General features: G+C 46.7%; 6 pseudogenes; all 6 read left to right on the top strand.

Moving 5' to 3' along the window:
• The first annotated feature begins 1649 nt into the window (after positions 1-1649).
• LOC111853143 (enoyl-CoA hydratase, mitochondrial pseudogene) lies at positions 1650-3809 on the top strand (annotated as a pseudogene).
• A 4120-nt stretch (positions 3810-7929) lies between these two features.
• LOC111853141 (enoyl-CoA hydratase, mitochondrial pseudogene) lies at positions 7930-22899 on the top strand (annotated as a pseudogene).
• Positions 18612-19422, top strand: LOC111853161 (enoyl-CoA hydratase, mitochondrial pseudogene; annotated as a pseudogene).
• Positions 19549-21292, top strand: LOC140582777 (enoyl-CoA hydratase domain-containing protein 2, mitochondrial-like; annotated as a pseudogene).
• On the top strand, positions 21334-22759 carry LOC140582700 (enoyl-CoA hydratase, mitochondrial pseudogene; annotated as a pseudogene).
• Positions 22895-23996, top strand: LOC140582776 (enoyl-CoA hydratase, mitochondrial pseudogene; annotated as a pseudogene).
• The last annotated feature ends 10 nt before the right edge of the window (positions 23997-24006 follow it).

Below are 24006 nucleotides of genomic sequence, written 5' to 3'. Positions count from 1 at the left end.
CTTCAAAGCCCTTCATGGTTTAGCCCCTCATTATCTGTCTGAGCTACTCTCCTACACTCCTACACTCCTGCCCGTGCATTAAGATCATCCGATACTGACTTACTCACTGAACTTAAGCACAGGTTATTCAACTATGGGGAATAACTGTATTACTGTATCAGCTCCTAAACTTTGGAATGCACAAAAAAATCCATCTTGAGGTGACATCAGTATGTCTCAAAAGTGACATAGTACGATCGCTTAACGTCAGTCCAGTAACATAAAATGAAGCTTGTGTAGATTGCGCCCATAAAGCAAGAGAATATTGTACTCATTTCTTTCACGACTTGTACGTTTATGTCTTTTTTACTTGCCAAGCCAAGTCACGCGCAATTCTGGTAGCGCTGTTCTTGAAAACATGACGATGTTTTGCAGATCCATGTCGCTTGTCGTGAAACCCACTGTTCTATTTTTGATGGATGCACAGCGGTATAGCACCAGCGCGCCTTATACTGTAAGTATATCGTGGTGGAAAACAAGGGAGAAATGCAGAATGTGGGTTGGGTCCAGATGAACCGGCCCAAAGCCCTGAACGCCCTCTGTGACGGCTTGATGAAAGAAGTGAGTCAGGCCCTAGATTCCTTAGAAGGGGGCAGCCAGGGTGGGGCTATAGTCATCATTGGCTGTGAGACATTGAGGAAATGCGGAACTGGACTTTTCAAGCGGGCTATAGTGGTACAGTATAGTAAGATCTGTGTTATGAAGAGGAACAGCAGCACCCTCCACAGGAGAAGATGCCCACTAACGGTCACAAAAAAAGTATTGCGGAGCATAGGGTTTGGGGGATGCTGCTGTTCTGAGTCTGATGGGGGTTTTTTTTTTGCAGCCTTTGCAGTTTGCTTGCATCATCCAGCACTGGGGGTACCTGCAACAGCGTAGCAATAATATAACGAACAGATTTGGAGGCTAATGATTGATTCAGTGGGTTTGGCTATGAAGCTGATATACGAGGGTGGAAGCAGCCAGTGACGTAACTGGGCCTGTCCTGGTCCTCCAGCACACAGCAGCAGTTTGGGGCGACAGGTGCTGTAATACCCGGACCCTGCTACTTCATGTTACTTCACGTTTTATTCCTCATATCACAACACATATGGGTAACTCAAGGGTGTCAGAAAATTCGTACAAAATGGGGTCACAAATCAGACATCTCACAATACTATTATAAATCTGCTATAAGGTGTACAATATAGAAGCCACAAATAGAATAAACAAATAATGCAGTATTAACATTAGTATTACCTTATTCACATATTTTTAAAATACCACCTTACACATTTAAACAAAGACAAGTGTCTCCTTTAACTAAAGAGCTGCTTTTTCGTTATTATGAATTTATCACAATGGTGCCCTCTTGTGGGAATTATTTATGTTATATAAATACAACTCTCCATCCACCTGTCCTTCTTTTAACCTATAGACTTGTATAGTTTCATATTTTTATATTGTTATCCTCTTGTTTATAGTATTTTATATGACTTATTCCTTCTACCTGAGGTCATTACCTAGTGACGTCAAAGTAGACGACCCCCATCTGCGTTCTAGACACGTAAAATGATCCATCTGCCGATGACGTCAATTTGCCTCGAAAGTTACGCGCTAGAATTCACCGACGTCAGCAGTCCGCCAGTATAAAAGGAAGCTCTAGTAGAGCGACGCTGTATTCTGCTAGCGCTTATCTGGAAGAGATGGCAATATTTTTAAGGTCCGCAGCGTTTGCAGTCAGGCAAGCTTCACTCGTTTTCACGGGTGCACGGCGACGTAGTACCGCTTCTCCCTTCCAGTACATCATGGCGAACAGGAAGGGAGTGCAACAAAATGTGGGCTTGATCCAGTTAAACCGGCCCAAAGCCCTAAATGCTCTGTGCGATGGGCTAATGACGGAGGTTAATCAAGCCCTAGACACCTTTGAATTGGACAGCCAGGTCGGGGCTGTTGTCATCACCGGCAACGAGAAAGCCTTCGCAGCAGGAGCAGACATCAAAGAGATGCAAAACTGGACTTTTCCGGCATGCTACAGTGGGAACTTCTTGTCCCACTGGAACAGAGTTTCCTCGGCGAGGAAACCTGTAATTGCTGCCGTGAATGGCTTTGCGCTCGGAGGAGGCTGCGAACTGGCCATGATGTGTGACATCATTTATGCCGGGGAGACGGCGCAGTTCGGCCAGCCGGAAATACTCCTGGGAACCATTCCTGGCGCAGGGGGAACCCAACGGCTCACCAGGGCTGTTGGCAAATCCCTGGCCATGGAAATGGTGCTAACGGGGAAACGGCTAAATGCTCAGGAAGCAAAGCAGGCCGGCCTCGTTAGCGGCATATTTCCCGTCGACCAGCTGGTACCGGAAGCTATCAGGTGTGGGGAGAAGATAGCTTCCAACTCAAAGGTCATTACTGCGATGGCAAAAGAAGCCATTAATGCAGCCTTTGAGCTACCGCTGGCCGACGGGAACCGCCTGGAGAAACGGCTGTTCCACGCCACCTTCGCCACGAAAGACAGAAAGGAAGGAATGACCGCCTTTGTGGAGAAGAGGAAGGCGGTATTCCAGGACGAATAAGTAATTTAATTTTTTAATTAAATTTTATATTATTGTAGTGTAATATTGTTTTACTGTAATTCATGGTACACTAATCTTTTCCTTCATTTTTTAAGTAGCACATACAGAACTTTTGATTTTGGCTTATTTAGAAGAAGTAACGTTAGAAGTATATCTAACTTGTAGGTACATTAGAAAGAGACTGGGTTTTTTACTAAATCACGTCGAGCAGAGGTTAAAAACCTGACTCTTTCCACACGTTATTAGTGCATGTGTGTATAATATACATGAAATGAAATGTTCCGAAAAATAGCATATTTCATTAACACATCAATTGGTCGTTAATACAAAAGCTGCTGAAGTAGACTTCAAACTTAAGAATATATTCAGTCATATTTGTCTGAAATGATTTTGAACTTTAAGTAAAACAAATCAGACAACCCCAAAAGCACCAGTTAATTATTTATACTTTATTAACATTGTTAGTCTACAAAGCAAACCAAAAACCAAAGATATTTTTAAATAAAATTACATATTACACGTGTTTAATTGCAACTTTAGTGGATCTGAATTACATTAATTCCGTATTTCAAGAATATTAAACGTAGAACTTTAGTAATGCTATTGACTATTGGTTAAAAGTGCTCAAAAGTAATCTCTTGTAAATGTATTTTATTACTATTTAATTGTAAATTCAAGTTTTTTGTAATTATACATAAGTATACTTGAAGTACATGGTTTTTATTTTGTTAAACTTGTATTTATTATAGTGAAAATGATGCAACCACCAGGGAATGTGAAGATCCTCAGATGTACGCAGATCTGGAGGGTGGCAAGCGGTGGCCCTGGCCACCATGGTCTGAAACCTGGCCACCCCATTGGCCACCATGGTCTGAAACCTGGCCACCCCATTGGCCACCCTGGACTGAAGCTTGGCCACCCCTTTGGCCACCCTGGACTGAAGCTTGGCCACCCCATTGGCCACCCTGGTCTGAAACCTGGCCATGCCATTGGCCTCCTTGGACTGAAACTTGGCCACCCCATTGGCCACCCTGAACTGAAGCCTGGCCACCCCATTGGCCACCTTGGACTGAAACCTGGCCACCCCATTGGCCACCATGGACTGACACCTGGCCACACCATTGGCCACCATGGACTGACACCTGGCCACACCATTGGCCACCCCCGTTGTATTTGCATTTTTATTAAATCAGACTTTAATAAAAATACCTCATTGTATTCAACTGTTTCTCTGTGTCCCTGATGATATAATGATAAAAAATGTATAGTGCGGCTGAGCTAAATATGTGCTCTGCGAGTAATGATGCACAGGTTTGGGAATCTTGTACTTAGTGTAAGCTTTTCACCTTAACCTGCAAGAAATTGATATGTCAATTGTGTAATTGATAATTGATTACACTGGTATACAGTGATTTTGTTGCCAACGATGGCTGAACGGTTTTATATTAAGTTTATGGTGCTGATTAAGAATATGACTTCGGTTTTGCCAGATTGGCTCTAGTTGCTGAGATATTTAATAGACAATGCAACACATTTGAAAAGCATTCAGAATTGCAAAAATATTTTTATTTTAATTACAACTAGTAAGTAAACAGTCTAACATCATACAAAAAAGAAATGTAAAATGTCTAACAGTGAAAGGAAAAAGTTATGTATGATTTGATTAATACAATATTAATTAGTTATTAATTGTTATTAATGTCAATGCTTCAAAAAAATACTGTGGCTGGTTGAAAAAGACGACTGATGTCAATGAAGCGCGATGCGACCTTTGTAAAAAAGTTATCAAACTGGTAACAATGGGCTCTAAAGCCATGGACTCGCATATCAGGGGAGAGAAGCACAAGCGTTTTGTCAAAAGTCGGACAACAACTGTCCCCATTCAGTTGTTTGCCAGTCCTGCAAGTACAACCTCTACAGATAGGCCTACACCCGCTTTGGCAGTGTCTCCGGATCCCACGACAAGCAATGCCTTCAGTACATTCTCCTCAACCGACACACTGAAAGCAGAAGGGCTACGGGCTTTGCAAACGGTTAGCCGACATCACTCCTATACGTCCAATGATGCCTTATCTGCTGCGCGTTCAAAGTACTATTCCACCCTTATTAACTCTGGTACTTGTCGCCCTAGATCTCTTTTCACTACAGTTAACAGACTCTGTCAACCCCCTGTTAAAACTCCTAATCCCTCTGCTGAGCGCTGTAATTCATTTGTGGACTACTTCAAGTCAAAAATTGTGACCATATATCGAGGCTTCTCTGCTAATCGGACCTCACCTCCGACGACTGATCCTATTCCTGAATCTCCAATCTACTTAACTAAATTTAACCCCACTACATCAACTTATATTGCTGAGCTAATCTCTAAATCAAACTGATCTACTTGCCACCTAGACCCCGCCCTGACTATACTTATTAAGGCTTGCACTGACAAACTTTCTGCTCCCATTTCTCACTTTATCAACTGCAGTTTTCGCACTTGTATTGTTCCAAGAGAATTAAAAACTGTTGCTGTAACCCCTGTTTTTAAAAAATCCTGGTTTAGACTCATCATAACTAAAGTTTTATCGCCCAATCTCTAATCTACCATTTGTGGCTAAGATCTTGGAGAAAGTTGTTGCTGGTCAATTAAATTATTATTTAAACTCTCATAACCTGCTTCATCCCTAACAATCTGGATTCAGAACCCTACATAGTACGGAAACTGCTTTGCTTAAGGTGACCAATGATTTACTTATGTCTGCGGACTCTAGGATGGCCACTATCCTAGTTCTTCTTGACTTAAGTGTAGCATTTGATACAGTTAACCATAATATCTTGCTGTCCCAACTTGCAAGCATTGGTATCTCTGGTGCTGCTCTTTCTTGGTTTGAATCTTACATCAGTGATCGACAGTATTATGTCTCCATTAGGGAACATAAATCCACCACTACTATGCTCGCTGTCCCCCAAGGGTCAGTTCTGGGTCCTATTCTGTTCAATATCTACATGCTCCCATTAGGTCAAATTATCCACTGGTATGGTCTCAGCTACCACTGCTAGGCCAATGACACACAAATGTATATAAGTGTTGATCCAACTGCATCATCATCCCCAACTTTGTTGACTAACTGCATTAGTGAAATCAAACACTGGATGATAGTTAACTTTTTACTGCTCACCCCTGACAAAACTGAAATCTTATTGGTAGGTACTAAATCTGTCCTCTCTACCCTCCGTGGGTTAAAAACCGATGTAGATGGGATTCTAGTAGAGCCCTCAACATCAGTTCGTAATTTGGGTGTCATTTTTGATCATCTTCTTACATTCCAACCACACATCAGCTCACTAATACAGACAGTATTTTTTCACCTGCAAAACATTGCTTTTTTGCACTCTTCCCTCAGTGTGAAAGATACCAAAACACTAATTCATGCTTTCATCACTACCCGTCTGGACTATTGTAATGCATTATTTTATGGCCTGCCTATTAAACTTATCATTAGATTGCAGTACGTTCAGAACTCTGCTGCCCGTCTACTTACGCACACTAAAAAATCTGCTCACATTACTCCTGTCCTCCATGATTGGTTTCCAGTCTCTTCAAGAATCAAATATAAAATTTTCCTCATCATCTTCAAAGCCCTTCATGGTTTAGCCCCTCATTATCTGTCTGAGCTACTCTCCTACACTCCTACACTCCTGCCCGTGCATTAAGATCATCCGATACTGACTTACTCACTGAACTTAAGCACAGGTTATTCAACTATGGGTGGCAGAGCATTTACTGTATCAGCTCCTAAACTTTGGAATGCACAAAAAAATCCATCTTGAGGTGACATCAGTATGTCTCAAAAGTGACATAGTACGATCGCTTAACGTCAGTCCAGTAACATAAAATGAAGCTTGTGTAGATTGCGCCCATAAAGCAAGAGAATATTGTACTCATTTCTTTCACGACTTGTACGTTTATGTCTTTTTTACTTGCCAAGCCAAGTCACGCGCAATTCTGGTAGCGCTGTTCTTGAAAACATGACGATGTTTTGCAGATCCATGTCGCTTGTCGTGAAACCCACTGTTCTATTTTTGATGGATGCACAGCGGTATAGCACCAGTGCACCTTATACTGTAAGTATATCGTGGTGGAAAACAAGGGAGAAATGCAGAATGTGGGTTGGGTCCAGATGAACCGGCCCAAAGCCCTGAACGCCCTCTGTGACGGCTTGATGAAAGAAGTGAGTCAGGCCCTAGATTCCTTAGAAGGGGGCAGCCAGGGTGGGGCTATATTCATCATTGGCTGTGAGACATTGAGGAAATGCGGAACTAGACTTTTCAAGCGGGCTATAGTAGTACAATATAGTAAGATCTGTGTTATGAAGAGGAACAGCAGCGCCCTCCACAGGAGAAGATGCCCACTAACGGTCCAAAAAAAAGTATTGCGGAGCATAGGGTTTGGGGGATGCTGCTGTTCTGAGTCTGATGGGGTTTTTTTTTTGCAGCCTTTGCAGTTTGCTTGCATCATCTAGCACTGGGGGTACCTGCAACAGCGTAGCAATAATATAACGAACAGATTTGGAGGCTAATGATTGATTCAGTGGGTTTGGCTATGAAGCTGATATACGAGGGTGGAAGCAGCCAGTGACGTAACTGGGCCTGTCCTGGTCCTCCAGCATACAGCAGCAGTTTGGGGCGACAGGTGCTGTAATACCCGGACCCTGCTACTTCATGTTACTTCACGTTTTATTCCTCATATCACAACACATATGGGTAACTCAAGGGTGTCAGAAAATTTGTACAAAATGGGGTCACAAATCAGACATCTCACAATACTATTATAAATCTGCTATAAGGTGTACAATATAGAAGCCACAAATAGAATAAACAAATAATGCAGTATTAACATTAGTATTACCTTATTCACATATTTTTAAAATACCACCTTACACATTTAAACAAAGACAAGTGTCTCCTTTAACTAAAGGGCTGCTTTTTCGTTATTATGGATTTATCACAATGGTGCCCTCTTGTGGGAACATATTTATGTTATATAAATACAACTCTCCATCCACCTGTCCTTCTTTTAACCTATAGAATTGTATAGTTTCATATTTTTATATTGTTATCCTCTTGTTTATAGTATTTTATATGACTTATTCCTTCTACCTGAGGTCATTACCTAGTGACGTCAAAGTAGACGACCCCCATCTGCGTTCTAGACACGTAAAATGATCCATCTGCCGATGACGTCAATTTGCCTCGAAAGTTACGCGCTAGAATTCACCGACGTCAGCAGTCCGCCAGTATAAAAGGAAGCTCTAGTAGAGCGACGCTGTATTCTGCTAGCGCTTATCTGGAAGAGATGGCAATATTTTGTAGATCCGCGGCGTTTGCAGTCAGGCAAGCTTCACTCGTTTTCACGGGTGCACGGCGACGTAGTACCGCTTCTCCCTTCCAGTACATCATGGCGAACAGGAAGGGAGTGCAACAAAATGTGGGCTTGATCCAGTTAAACCGGCCCAAAGCCCTAAATGCTCTGTGCGATGGACTAATGACGGAGGTTAATAAAGCCCTAGACACCTTTGAATTGGACAGCCAGGTCGGGGCTGTTGTCATCACCGGCAACGAGAAAGCCTTCGCAGCAGGAGCAGATATAAAAGAGATGCAAAACTGGACTTTTCCGGCATGCTACAGTGGGAACTTCTTGTCCCACTGGAGCAGAGTTTCCTCGGCGAGGAAACCTGTAATTGCTGCCGTGAATGGCTTTGCGCTCGGAGGAGGCTGCGAACTGGCCATGATGTGTGACATCATTTATGCCGGGGAGACGGCGCAGTTCGGGCAGCCGGAAATACTCCTGGGAACCATTCCTGGCGCAGGGGGTACCCAACGGCTCACCAGGGCTGTTGGCAAATCCCTGGCCATGGAGATGGTGCTAACGGGGAAACGGCTAAATGCTCAGGAAGCAAAGCAGGCCGGCCTCATTAGCGGCGTGTTTCCCGTCGACCAGCTCGTACCGGAAGCTATCAGGTGTGGGGAGAAGATAGCTTCCAACTCAAAGGTCATTGCTGCGATGGCAAAAGAAGCCATTAATGCAGCCTTTGAGCTACCGCTGGCCGAGGGGAACCGCCTGGAGAAACGGCTGTTCCATGCCACCTTCGCCACGAAAGACAGAAAGGAAGGAATGACCGCCTTTGTGGAGAAGGGGAAGGCGGTATTCCAGGACAAATAAGTAATTTAATTTTTTAATTAAATTTTATATTATTGTAGTGTATTATTGTTTTGCTGTAATTTTACTGTAATTCATGGTACATTAATCTTTTCCTTCATTTTTTAAGTAGCACATACAGAACTTTTGATTTTGGCTTATTTAGAAGAAGTAACGTTAGAAGTATATCTAACTTGTAGGTACATTAGAAAGAGACTGGGTTTTTACTAAATCACGTCGAGCAGAGGTTAAAAACCTGACTCTTTCCACACGTTATTAGTGCATGTGTGTATAATATACATGAAATGAAATGTTCTGAAAAATAGCATATTTCATTAACACATCAATTTGTCGTTAATACAAAAGCTGCTGAAGTAGACTTCAAACTTAAGAATATATTCAGTGATATTTGTATTGAAATTATTTTGAACTTTAAGCAAAACAAATCAAAGCACCAGTTAATTATTTATACTTTATTAACATTGTTAGTCTACAAAACAAACCAAAAACCAAAGATATTTTTAAATAAAATTACATATTACTAGGGCTGTCAAAATTAACGGGTTAACGCGGATTAATCCATCATCATGATTAATCTGATTAAAATTTTTAACGAAATTAACCCATCTGCAACGCAGAATGACTCAAAGTTCCTGAAATGTCTCTGTCAACCCATTTCGGGCAGTTTTGATGCATTCCATTTGCCCTGGGAACTCGTATTCCGAGTCGGATTCCGAGTTTTGAAAGCCGGAAGTGACGACATGCGTGCTCCCGTTTCTCGGAGATCCGAGAAATATCTCGGAGCAGCACAGAGGATCCCGAGTTCAGAACCCAAGATGGCTGCGCCTTTTATCAACAGAAGGGAAAGTTGTAGTTTTATACTGTTTAAGCACTACTTCTCATTTGTGGCTCATTAAATTGGTCGCACACACTATACCGTCCAACTTATCTGTGGACGTGTTGCTATGGAGTTTTATACGTAAAGCACCGCATGTAATGTGTTATCAACTGATATTGCTAAAAATGGCAATTAACCGGGCTAGAATTGGATTTCATGATTAGTCGGATTATTGTCGGATTTACGGTAGTTAGGGCTAATTGTAAGTGAACGAAGATAAAGACCATTTAAACTGAGGTACCTTAAATCCAACAAGTTGTCCGGCTAAGCAAAAAATCTTGCTTTTTGATAAGGGTCCATGGTATTGCACTTCTGTGGCAGATGGAATGCATCCGACTAGTGTCCAAGATGTTCAATAAACATGTTAAGTGCATATATATTCCCTTTTTTCTTGAGCCTGTTTGCTCATGCAAAATGAAATGCGATTAATATAGATTAAAAATAAATTATATTTAATTGTGATTAATCAAAATTAATCAACAGCAACCCTGTGATTAATCTGATTAAAAATTTTAATCGTTTGACAGCACTACATATTACATGTGTTTAATTGCAACTTTAATTGCAACTTTAGTGGATCTGAATTACGTTAATTCCGTATTTCAAGAATATTAAACGTTAGTCGATAGCATTACTAAAGTAGAACTTGCAGAACTTGTAGGCCTGCATTCATAGTGGGGTACCGCAGGGCTCAATTTTAGGACCACTATTGTTCCTAATTTACATTAATGATATTGACACCAATACATACAGTAAACTGGTTAAATTTGCAGATGTTGTATATGCTCAGTTTATCACACTGGTGTTACAACTAATAAAGAACAGGACTGGAGACACGGGAGTGAGATGGGGATCGTTGCTTCTCTTTAATTTATTAAATGTCAGAACACCGGAACCAGCATATTAGCAAACGCGCACAACCAACAAAAGGGGGAGTGGCGTATAGCATCTTACAAGGGACAAATTTAAGCAGTCAATACACAACATATCACTCGCCCTTTACTTTTGAAAGTCCCCCCCATTTAACAAAAGTAAAACACTTGTAACTGTTTACCTAAACTATGGAAAGAGCATGGACTACCTCCGTTCCCAGACCAACCCTGGGTTTTATTCTGCCCCAAAACTGTGGGCTAGTCTCTAGACTACAACGGCAGTCTATCGGTTAGGGGGTATGTACGACCTGTGGGTACATCAGTCACTGTGTCTTTTGGTGACGACTGACTAAGTTCCAGTCTAGAGGACTTAATGTCTTGGTTAGGCAATGGGGCTGGCTTTGATGTGCCAGGAACTGTGTCCATCTCTAGAGCTTGCTCCAGAAGTTCCTTGTGTGCTAGATGCAGTTCCTGATCTGTCTCCAGCTCCAGATCATGGGACGTGGGTTGAGAAGAGTCATCATAGGAACCAGAAGCATGGAGTAGTTGATCAATGTCTTCTCCAGATTAGATGATTATCGGTTTCTATGGTGTATGAGGCTGGACCTGTTTTTGCTATGACTCTCGCGGGTGCACATTTTTCTACTCTGGCATAGTTCTGGGAGAGAACCTGGTCTCCCGCTGTGAGGCTCCGCAGCCTTGATCGTGCTCGCCTCTCCACCTGTGCTCTCTGTTGAAGGTGCACAACCTGACTTGTCTTTAAAGGTCTTAGGAGGTCAAGTCGAGTACGGAGTTGTCTTTTGAGTAGAGCTGAGGCTGGGGACACATTTGTCGTAGCATGAGAGGTGTTTCGATATGACAATAGAAAAGTGCCTTGAGAAGACTTCAGAGCTTGCTTCATGGTCTGCACAAATCTTTCAGCGAGCCCATTTGTAGCTGGGTGATATGGCACAGAATTGATGTGTTGAATGCCATTCTCCTCCCTGAATGTCTTGAACTCATCTGAAACCAGTTGTGGGCCGTTGTCACTAATAAGTTGTTGTTGCAGACTAAAATGGCTGAACATTGACCTTAATTCGTCTATGGTTCTTTCTGAGGAGGTAGTGTTCATAACAACCACTTCAGGCCATTTACTGTGAGCATCGATTACCACTAAGAACATGCGGCCCTCCAGTAGTCCAGCAAAATCTATATGGACTCTTTGCCATGGTTCTTCCAGGCAGTCCCACGGGTGTAATGGAGCCAGTTGTGGAAGGTTCCTCAGTCTCTGCCAGGTAGAACACGACTTTGCTTTCCCCTCAATAGCTGCATCCAAGCTTGGCCACCAGAAATAACTGCGTGCGATTTCCTTCATTCGCTCTCTCCCACAGTGGCCAGAGTGGAGCTCTTGAAGCACTTTCTCTCTTAGTGGTGGCGGAATGATGACGCAATAGCCCCACAATAGACATCCCGACTGTACAGAGAGTTCATTCCTTCTCACCAGGTACGGCTTCAAACTTGGTGTCATCTCTCCCCTCCTTCCACGAGTGACAATGTCCATAACCTTGGACAGAACCGGATCAGAACATGTTTGTTTCTTCACATCTGCTGAGGTCACTGGAGCTGCAGCCACTGCCTTGAAGTAGAAGATCTCGGCTGGAGGGTGCTCAGTGTGTGCAACAGGCAATGGGAGGCCATCCGCGTTCCCATGCTGATCCGCTTTTCTGTATTTAACCCTCTGGGGTCGAGTGCCTCGTCAGCGACGCACCATACTTTTTGCGTCCATTTCAGTTTATATCTCACTGAAATCTTAATGTAGAATCATGAAAAAAACCCTGGCTAAATCCGTAATCTGTCTTCTTTTCAAAACGCCTGACATAAGTCAATCTTACTGAACTTCTGTCCCTCAGCAAGGCCTGAAAAAAGGTCATCGATGAGGGGTAAATGATACTGTTCAGTAACTAAGACAGAGTTCACCGTAACTTTAAAATCACCACAGATTCTTATGGTCTCGTCCTTTTTCATTACAAGGACAACTGGTGTAGCCCATCTACTAGTTTGCACTGGTTCCAATACTCCACTCTTCACTAGTCTTTCTAATTCTACCTCTACTTTTGGTTTAATGGCATAAGGGACTGGCCTAGCTTTTAGACACCTTAGTTGGCTGTCTGGTTTAATTGTCAGTTTTACCGTGATATCCTTCATGCTTCCAAGTTCTCCATTAAAAACCTTGGAGTGTTTCTCCAAGATCTTCTGTAAGTGACCTGTGTCCCCTTCATTAACCAGAAACACTTCTTGCCAGCTTAGTCTGACCTTTTCAAGCCATTTACGACCTAACAGGTCTGACTGGTTGCCTTGAATGATGTACAGTGGAAGAATCATTTTCTGTTTATGTCCAACTGTCACATTCACAACTTCCAACACTGGAACAGTCTCACCAGTGTAGGTCCTTAATTTCAGCTTGGTCACCAGAAGAGTGAGGTGCTGCAGCTTCTCCTTATAAACAGCTTCTGACACCATGGATACACGTATGCCAGTATCCACTTGCATCTGCACAGCCTGATTCTCTAACAGTGGCATCATCCAGTATCCATCATCGCTGTTCTTTACTGATAGAACATGCATTGTGTCATCATCAGACTCACAATCACTCTGTTCATCCTCCTTATGTTCCATCTTATTAACATGTTTCTTTTTGTTTCTGCGATAAATACTTTTCTTCATGTCACTGTGCTGTGTATGTGTTTGGGTCTTTTTGTTTTTACAGGCACGTTCTATATGGCCTTTCTTACCACAGCTTCTGCAGTCCAAATCCCTGCACCAGCACTCTGATGCTAGGTGTCCAGTTTTCCCACATCAGTGGCATGGCTTGCCAGTGGTTACCCTGTCTTTGGACTAAGAGGACAATTTATACTCTTGAGTTGACACGCTTAGTTGATGTGCTTCCCGGGCAGCCATCTCTATTGACGTACTTATCTCTATGGCTTTTTCCAGTTTCAGGTCAGCCTCAGTAAGAAGTCGTTTCTGGATGGCCTCGCTACGAAGACCACACACCAGCCTATCACGTATAGTGTCATTAAGTGCTGGTCCAAATTTACAATGTTCAGATAACTGTTTCAATACTGCCACGAATTGTGAAACAGATTTACCTTCTTCCTGGTTCCTTTTATGAAATCTGAACCACTCTGCGATAATTAATGGCTTTGGAGAGTAATGATTTCCCAATATTTTAACTATTTCCTCATAGGACTTGTCCCCCGGCATTTCCGGTTGGACCAGACTACGCAACAGGTTAAATGTTTTTCCACCCATAACACTTAATAGAGGACACTTCTATTAATTTTGTTAGCAAGTGCAAAATACTCAAATCTCTCAGTATATGAACTCCATTGTTGGTCCTATATTTCCTGGTGATGAGTTGGCTCAGGTGGCAGGGGAGGAAGCCGGTCAGACTTGGTAGACCCAAGCGTATAGTGAAGGTATACTGGGAACGTCTGGCAGAGGCTCCTGTTCGCTGGAGCTTTAACTCGTGCCTCCGGCAGAATTCCAACTGCATGCCGGGGGAGGTTGGGGACATTGAGTCTGAATGGACACTGTTCCGGACCTCCATTGTGGAAGCGGCCGTACGGAGCTGTGGCTGCAGGGTGGTCGGTGCCAGTCGTGGCGGTAACCCCCGTACCCGATGGTGGACACCAGAGGTGAGGGGGGCCGTGAAGCTGAAGAAGGAGGCTTACCGGGAATTATTAGGTCTCCGGAGGCAGCTGACGGGTACCGGCAGGCCAGGCGGAACGCAGCTCGGGCGGTTGCAGATGCAAAAACCCAGGCGTGGGAGGAGTTCGGTGAGGCCATGGAAAGTGACTTTCGGTCAGCCTCAAAAAGGTTCTGGCAAACCATCCGGAGTATCAGGAGGGGGAAGCAGCTCCTGGTTCCTACTATTTATAGTGTGGGGGGGGTGCTGTTGACCTCAACTGGGGACATCACCCGGAGGTGGAAGGAGTACTTTGAGGACCTCCTCAACCCTGCCTCAGATACATCTACGCACACTGCCTTTGAGACATCTGAGGGCACAGAGCCCGAGGGTGCTGGGGGGGGCTTGCACATCACTGGGGCTGAGGTGGCCAGGGTGGTTAAAGAGCTCCGTGGTGGCCGGGCCCCGGGGGTGGACGAGATCCGCCCGGAGTACCTGAAGGCTCTGGATGTTGTGGGGCTGTCGTGGTTGACACGCCTTCTCAACAGTGCGTGGAGGTCAGGGACGGTGCCGCTGGATTGGCAGACCGGGGTGGTGGTCCCCCTATTTAAGAAAGGGGACCGGAGGGTGTGTTCCAAATACAGGGGGATCACACTTCTCAGCCTCCCTGGGAAAGTCTATTCCGGGGTACTAGAGAGGAGGGTGAGATCGATAGTCGAATCTCGGATTCAGGAGGAACAATGCGGTTTTCGTCCTGGCCGTGGAACACTGGACCAGCTTTATACCCTTGCAAGGGTACTGGAGGGGGCCTGGGAGTTTGCCTATCCAGTCTACATGTGTTTTGTGGATTTGGAAAAGGCTTATGACCGGGTTCCCCGAGGTGCTCTGTGGGGGGTGCTTCGAGAGTATGGGGTCCGGGGTCCGCTGTTGTGGGCGATCCGGTCACTGTACGAACGGAGCAGAAGCTTGGTCCGCATTGCCGGTAATAAGTCGGACGTGTTCCCGGTGCGTGTTGGGCTCCGCCAGGGCTGCCCTTTGTCATCGGTCCTGTTTATAATATTTATGGACAGGATTTCTAGGCGCAGCCAGGGTGTTGAGGGTGTCCAGTTTGGTGGCCTCAGGATTGCCTTGCTGGTTTTGCAGACGATGTCGTCCTGTTGGCTTCATCTGCTGGGGATCTCCAGCATGCACTGGGGCGGTTTGCAGCCGAGTGCGAAGCGGCGGGGATGAGGATTAGCACCTCTAAGTCCGAGACCATGGTTCTCAGCCGGAAACGGGTGGTTTGCCCTCTTAAGTATCTCGGGGTCTTGTTCACGAGTGAGGGTAGGCGAGATCGGGAGCTGGATAGACGAATCGGAGCGGCGTCTACAGTTTTGCAGGCGCTTAACCGGTCCATCGTGGCTAAGAAAGAACTGAGCCAAAAAGCAAAGCTCTCGATCTATTGGTCCATCTTTGTCCCTACCCTCACCTATGGTCATGAGCTATGGGTAATGACCGAAAGAATGAGATCGCGAATACAGGCGGCCGAAATGAGGTTTCTCCGCAGGGTGTCTGGGCTCTCCCTTAGGGATAGGGTGAGAAGTTCGGATATCCGGGAGGGTCTCAGTGTAGGACCGCTGCTTCTTCACGTCGAAAGGAGCCAGTTGAGGTGGTTTGGACATCTGGTGCGGATGCCTCCTGGGTGGCTACCCGGAGAGGTTTTCCGTGCATGTCCTACAGGGAGGAGGCCCTAGGGCAGGCCCAGGACTCGCTGGAGGGATTATATCTCTCGGCTGGCCTGGGAACGCCTCGGTGTCCCCCCCCGAGGAGCTGGTGGAGGTAGCTGGGGAGAGGGAGGTCTGGGTGCCTCTCCTGAAGCTGCTGCCCCCGTGACCCGAACCCCGGACAAGCGGCAGATGATGGATGGATAGATGGATGGATGGAGATAGAACCCTTATAACAACCATTGTGTGTTCGGGGAATAGACGGTAACCCCTTGACTTCTGGTAAAGTGACGTCACACACCGGTCTTGTAACTTCAAAAGTTGGGCTGTGTCATAGTGAAACAATCAGGTTTCTAATCATTACGTCACCCAGGGATCCCATCATTTTGGGGTTTCCCTGCTTAAGGGAACACAATCCTAGAATCGGGTGGAGAACCGGAGAGATCCTAGCATGGTCTCCTACCTGTTTCAGCTTCTTCCCTAGAGAGCCCTCTTCCGGAGGATCTCACCATGATCCTGGAGGAGTATCATAAGTTTTGGAAGGTGTTTAGTAAAGTGGAGGCCTATGGTCTTCCTCCGCACAGGCCGTCCGACTGCGCTATCGAGCTCCTAGAGGGAGCTACTCTACCTCGGAGTTGCTTCTACGCCCTGTCCCGATCGGAAGAAGAATCCATACGAACTTACATATCTGAGGCGCTGGAACAAGGGATTATCCGTCCATCCACCTCTCCCGTTGCAGCAGGTTTTTTCTTTGTAGGGAAAAAGGATGGTGGTCTCTGTCCTTGTATAGACTACCGCCCGCTCAATGCCATTACAAAAAAAAGACGGAAGCCTCTCCCTCTTATCCCTTCAGCACTGGAGAAACTTCGACAAGCCAAGATTTTTACCAAGTTAGATCTACGGAGTGCCTTCAATCTCGTCCGAATCCAGGCGTTCATCAACAGTGTATTCCAAGACATGTGAAACAGGTTCGTCATCACATACATCAACGACATCCTGATCTGTTCCGACAGTGCCGCTCAACACATCACACACGTTTAACAGGTGCTTCAGCGATTAGCTGATTAGCTCTACGTTAAAGGACAAAACTGTGAGTTCCACCGTACATCTATCCAATTTTTGGGTTATTGTATTCGACCGGGAGAGGTGGCTATGGATCCAGGTAAGGTCCGGGCTGTCCTCGAGTGGCCACAACCTACAACTATTAAGGAGCTACAGAGATTCCTAGGGTTCTCCAATTTCTACCGCTTTATCCATAATTTTAGTGCAGTGGCAGCGCCGCTTAGAAACGGAAGTAAAAAACTACTCTGGTCCGAAGACGCGTCAAAGGCCTTCTCTGAGTTAAAGGAGAGATTCTGCACGGCTCCAGTATTGCAACAGCCCGATCCGGAGGAGCGCTTCATTGTTGAAGTGGATGCCTCCGAGGTCAGGATCGGAGCCGTGCTCTCGCAGAAGGATGAGAGATCAGGTAAAGTCCATCCCTGTGCATTTCTCTCCCGGAAACTTTCTCCCGCCGAATGTAAGTACGATATTGGAAATCGCAAATTGTTAGCCATAAAGGTTGCCTTGGAGGAGTTTAGACATTGGCTAGAGGGAGCTAAACACCCTTTTCAGGTACTCACGGACCATCGGAATCTGCAGTATTTACAATCTGCTAAACGTCTCAACCCCCGTCAGGCTAGATGGGCTCTGTTCTTTACCCGTTTCAACTTCCAGGTTTCCTTTATCCCCGGAAAAAAGAACATGAAGGCGGACGCGCTATCCCGCTGTTTTCCTCATCAAAGGATGTCCGAAGATCTCAATACCTGCTGTGGGCAGAGTATGCCCGGAATTCTCTAGATAATCCTGTCACAGGTTTAACTCCCTTCCAGTGCGTGCTGGGTCTACAACCTCCAATGTTTCCTTGGACTCCCTCTCGTACTGAGGTTCCCGCAGTTGATCAGTGGTATCAGCGATGCAAACAGGTGTGGAGTGAAGCACGCCAACAGCTGTGTAGAGGAACCGCTCGGACAAAAGCACAAGCAGATCGACGGAGACGTCCCGCACCGGTGTATCGTCCTGGAGACCGGGTTTGGCTGTCGACACATCTCCAACTGCCCCGGGGCCGTAAGCTTAATCCAAAATACATCGGTCCATTCAAAGTTACGGCATGAGTAGGTCCCGTCACCTACCGTTTACTGCTACCCAGGCTGTACCGTATTCATCCAGTCTTCCATGTCTCTCTCCTCAAGCCTGTTCGGTACAGCCTCGCTCATTCCCCCGCGGACGCTCGGGACCCACCTCCACCGATTCCCTTGGTCAATGGTGAAGCTTTCACCGTGAAATCCGGGGTTTGCAGTATCTTGTGGACTGGGAGGGGTATGGTCCCGAGGAGCGATGCTGGGTTCCTGCCTCTGATATTTTGGATCCTGCACTGATCACTAAATTTCATGCAGATCACCCCTCCAAGCCTGGACCCCGGCCCCGTGGCAGACCCCGGCGCAACGTTCCACCGTCGGGAGTCGGTCGTCAGAGGGGGGGTTCTGTCACACCAGCGGATGCAAGCTATCGAAGCCACGCCCCCTTCGCTACACCATTCCCACCTTCATTATTTAAACCCTGCACGACCATCATTCCGTGTGAGGTATTGTAGCATGCAGTTTCCGAGCGACTATCTCCTTTGTCTCTGTTTCAGCTCCGATCCGCCCGTCTCTCCCTGCTCCTGCTTCCTGCGCCTCCAGACCCATCCCACTTCCGTCCGCCCCAACCCTGATCTACCCTTGTCTATTCTCCCTGTGTGCCCTGTCTGAACCCTTGGACGGACCTCCCGGCTCTACAACCTAACGGCACCCGACCTGACAACGATCACAGATTCCCCTATGGCTTTGATATTTCGTACAGGACGGATTCTGGTATTGACCATGCTCGTAACTTGGATTTCCCTCTAGTTATAAAAGACTTTCAGACCCTGCCCAAGCGTTCTGTCGTGACAGAGATGCAGAACTGGACTTTTCCAGCATGCTACAGTGTGAACTTCCTGTCCCACTGGAACAAAGTTTCCTCTGTAAGGAAACCTGTCATTGCTGCCGTGAATGGTTTTGCACTCGGAGGAGGCTGCGAACTGGCCATGATGTGCGACATCATTAATGCTGAGGAGACGGCGCAGTTCGGGCAGCCAGAAATTCTCCGGGGAACCATTCCTGGTGCGGGGGAACGCAACGGCTCACCAGGGTTGTTGGCAAATCCCTGGCCATGGAGATGGTGCTAACGGAGAAACGGCTCACTGCTCAAGAAGCAAAGCAGGCCGGCCTCATTAGCGGCGTGTTTCCCGTCGACCAGCTGGTGCCGGAAGCTATCAGGTGGGGGGAGAAGATAGCTTCCAACTCAAAGGTTATTGTTGCGATGGCAAAAGAAGCCATCAATGCAGCCTTTGTGTTACCACTGGCCGAGGGGAACCGTCTGGAGAAATGGCTGTTCCATGCCACCTTCGCCACACAAGACAGGAAGGAATGAATGACCGCCTTTGTGGAAAAGAGGATAAAAAAGGAAGAAATAAAAAGGAAGATCTACTTGCTGAGTAGAGCGATGCTATATTCTGGTAGGGCTTATCTTGAAGAGATGGCGATATTTTGCAGATCTGCGTCGTTTGCTGTCAGACAAGCCGCTTCACTCGTTTTCACAGGTGCACGGTCATGTAGCACCGGTGAACAAGAAGGGAGTGAAACAAAATGTAGGCTTGATCCAGCTGAACCGGCCCAAAGCCCTAAATGCTCTATGCGACAGGTTAATGAAGGAGATTAATGAAGCCCTAGACAGCTTTGAAGAGGACAGCCAGGTCGGGGCTGTTGTCATCACCGGCAACGAGAAAGCCTTCTCAGCGGGAGCGGACATTAAGGAGATGCAAAACTGGACTTTTCTGGCATGCTACAGTGGGAACTTCCTGTCCCACTGGAACAGTTTCCTCTGTGAGGAAACCTGTCATTGCTGCCGTGAATGGTTTTGCACTCGGAGGAGGCTGCGAACTGGCCATGATGTGCGACATCATTTATGCCAAGGAGACGGCGCAGTTCAGGCAGCCGGAAATTCTCCGGGGAACCATTCCTAGTGCGGGGGAACGCAACGGCTCACCAGGGCTCTTGGCAAATCCCTGGCCATGGAGATGGTGCTAACGGAGAAACGGCTCACTGCTCAAGAAGCAAAGCAGGCCGGCCTCATTAACGGCGTGTTTCCCGTCGACCAGCTGGTGCCGGAAGCTATCAGGTGGGGGGAGAAGATAGCTTCCAACTCAAAGGTTATTGTTGCGATGGCAAAAGAAGCCATCAATGCAGCCTTTGTGTTACCACTGGCCGAGGGGAACCGTCTGGAGAAATGGCTGTTCCATGCCACCTTCGCCACACAAGACAGGAAGGAAGGAATGACCGCCTTTGTGGAGAAGAAGAGAAAAAAGGAAGAAATAAAAAGGAAGAAGTACTTGCTGAGTAGAGCGATGCTATATTCTGGTAGGGCTTATCTTGAAGAGATGGCGATATTTTGCAGAACTGCGTTGTTTGCTGTCAGACAAGCCGCTTCACTCGTTTTCACAGGTGCACGGTCATGTAGCACCGGTGCTCCCTTCCAGTTCATAATGGTGAACAAGAAGAGAGTGAAACAAAATGTAGGCTTGATTCAGCTGAACCGGCCCAAAGCCCTAAATGCTCTATGCGACAGGTTAATGAAGGAGGTTAATAAAGCCCTAGACAGCTTTGAAGAGGACAGCCAGGTCGGGCCTGTTGTCATCACCGGCAACGAGAAAGCCTTCTCAGCGGGAGCGGACAATAAGGAGATGCAAAACTGGACTTTTCTGGCATGCTACAGTGGGAACTTCCTGTCCCACTGGAACAGTTTCCTCTGTGAGGAAACCTGTCATTGCTGCCGTGAATGGTTTTGCACTCGGAGGAGGTTGCAAACTGGCCATAATGTGCGACATCATTTATGCCAAGGAGATGGCGCAGTTCAGGCAGCCGAAAATTCTCCAGGGAACCATTCCTGGTGCGGGGGAACGCAACGGCTCACCAGGGCTGTTGGCAAATCCCTGGCCATGGAGATGGTGCTAACGGAGAAACGGCTCACTGCTCAAGAAGCAAAGCAGGCCGGCCTCATTAGCAGCGTGTTTCCCGTCGACCAGCTGGTGCCGGAAGCTATCAGGTGGGGGGAGAAGATAGCTTCCAACTCAAAGGTTATTGTTGCGATGGCAAAAGAAGCCATCAATGCAGCCTTTGAGTTACCAATGGCCGAGGGGAACCGTCTGGAGAAATGGCTGTTCCATGCCACCTTCGCCACACAAGACAGGAAGGAAGGAATGACCGCCTTTGTGGAGAAGAGGAGAAAAAAGGAAGAAATAAAAAGGAAGATCTACTTGCTGAGTAGAGCGATGCTATATTTGGTAGGGCTTATCTTGAAGAGATGGCGATATTTTGCAGATCTGCGTCGTTTGCTGTCAGACAAGCCGCTTCACTCATTTTCACAGGTGCACGGTCATGTAGCACCGGTGAACAAGAAGGGAGTGAAACAAAATGTAGGCTTGATCCAGCTGAACCGGCCCAAAGCCCTAAATGCTCTATGCGACAGGTTAATGAAGGAGATTAATGAAGCCCTAGACAGCTTTGAAGAGGACAGCCAGGTCGGGGCTGTTGTCATCACCGGCAACGAGAAAGCCTTCTCAGCGGGAGCGGACATTAAGGAGATGCAAAACTGGACTTTTCTGGCATGCTACAGTGGGAACTTCCTGTCCCACTGGAACAGTTTCCTCTGTGAGGAAACCTGTCATTGCTGCCGTGAGTGGTTTTGCACTCGGAGGAGGCTGCGAACTGGCCATGATGTGCGACATCATTTATGTCAGGGAGACGGCGCAGTTCAGGTAGCCGGAAATTCTCCGGGGAACCATTCCTGGTGCGGGGGAACGCAACGGCTCACCAGGGCTGTTGGCAAATCCCTGGCCATGGAGATGGTGCTAACGGAGAAACGGCTCACTGCTCAAGAAGCAAAGCAGGCCGGCCTCATTAGCGGGTTGTGTTTCCCGTCGACCAGCTGGTGCCGGAAGCTATCAGGTGGGGGGAGAAGATAGCTTCCAACTCAAAGGTTATTTTTGCGATGGCAAAGGAAGCCATCAATGCAGCCTTTGAGTTACCACTGGCCGACGGGAACCGTCTGGAGAAATGGCTGTTCCATGCCACCTTCGCCACACAAGACAGGAAGGAAGGAATGACCGCTTTTGTGGAGAAGAGGAGAAAAAAGGAAGAAATAAAAAGGAAGATCTACTTGCTGAGTAGAGCGATGCTATATTCTGGTAGGGCTTATCTTGAAGAGATGGCGATATTTTGCAGATCTGCGTCGTTTGCTGTCAGACAAGCCGCTTCACTCATTTTTACAGGTGCACGGTGATGTAGCACCAGTGCTCCCTTCCAGTTCATAATGGTGAACAAGAAGGGAGTGAATCAAAATTTGGGCTTGGTCCAGCTGAACCGGCCCAAAGCCCTAAATGCTCTATGCGACGGGTTAATGAAGGAGGTTAATGAAGGAGGTTAATGAAGTCCTAGACAGCTTTGAAGAGGACAGCCAGGTCGGGGTTGTTGTCATCACCGGCAGTGAGAAAGCCATCGCAGCGGGATCGGACATTAAGGAGATGCAAAACTGGACTTTTCTGGCATGCTACAGTGGGAACTTCCTGTCTCACTGGAACAGAGTTTCCTTTGTGAGGAAACCTGTCATTTTTGCCATGAATGGTTTTGCACTCAGAGGAGGCTGCGAACTGGCCATGATGTGTGACATCATTTATGTCATTTTAAAATTGAATTTTATATTATTGTATTGTAATATTATTTTGCTGTGATTTTACTGGACATCACATTGCATGCTGTTATGTTTGTCATCGCCCACAGTTCCAGATTATCCATTAACAGACGCGGTGACCATGGAGGACAGCAGAGGTGCTGGACGGGAAAGTTGGAGACCATATTCAGAAAATTCATGGTACATTAATCTTTTGCTTCATTTTTTTAAGTAGCACATAAAAGGAAGCTCTAGTAGAGCGACGCTGTATTCTGCTAGCGCTTATCTGGAAGAGATGGCAATATTTTGTAGATCCGCGGCGTTTGCAGTCAGACAAGCTTCACTCGTTTTCACGGGTGCACGGCGACGTAGTACCGCTTCTCCCTTCCAGTACATCATGGCGAACAGGAAGGGAGTGCAACAAAATGTGGGCTTGATCCAGTTAAACCGGCCCAAAGCCCTAAATGCTCTGTGCGATGGGCTAATGACGGAGATTAATACAGCCCTAGACACCTTTGAATTGGACAGCCAGGTCGGGGCTGTTGTCATCACCGGCAATGAGAAAGCCTTCGCAGCAGGAGCAGATATAAAAGAGATGCAAAACTGGACTTTTCCGGCATGCTACAGTGGGAACTTCTTGTCCCACTGGAACAGAGTTTCCTCGGCGAGGAAACCTGTAATTGCTGCCGTGAATGGTTTTGCGCTCGGAGGAGGCTGCGAACTGGCCATGATGTGTGACATCATTTATGCCGGGGAGACGGCGCAGTTCAGGCAGCCGGAAATTCTCCGGGGAACCATTCCTAGTGCGGGGGAACGCAACGGCTCACCAGGGCTGTTGGCAAATCCCTGGCCATGGAAATGGTGCTAACGGGGAAACGGCTAAATGCTCAAGAAGCAAAGCAGGCCGGCCTCATTAACGGCGTGTTTCCCGTCGACCAGCTGGTGCCGGAAGCTATCAGGTGGGGGGAGAAGATAGCTTCCAACTCAAAGGTTATTGTTGCGATGGCAAAAGAAGCCATCAATGCAGCCTTTGTGTTACCACTGGCCGAGGGGAACCGTCTGGAGAAATGGCTGTTCCATGCCACCTTCGCCACACAAGACAGGAAGGAAGGAATGACCGCCTTTGTGGAGAAGAAGAGAAAAAAGGAAGAAATAAAAAGGAAGAAGTACTTGCTGAGTAGAGCGATGCTATATTCTGGTAGGGCTTATCTTGAAGAGATGGCGATATTTTGCAGAACTGCGTTGTTTGCTGTCAGACAAGCCGCTTCACTCGTTTTCACAGGTGCACGGTCATGTAGCACCGGTGCT

The sequence above is a fragment of the Paramormyrops kingsleyae genome, chromosome 25 (assembly GCF_048594095.1).
Source record: "Paramormyrops kingsleyae isolate MSU_618 chromosome 25, PKINGS_0.4, whole genome shotgun sequence".
Lineage (NCBI taxonomy): Eukaryota > Metazoa > Chordata > Actinopteri > Osteoglossiformes > Mormyridae > Paramormyrops > Paramormyrops kingsleyae.
The sequence above is the reverse complement of the archived record's forward strand: the minus strand, read 5'-3'. Positions and strand labels throughout refer to the sequence as shown.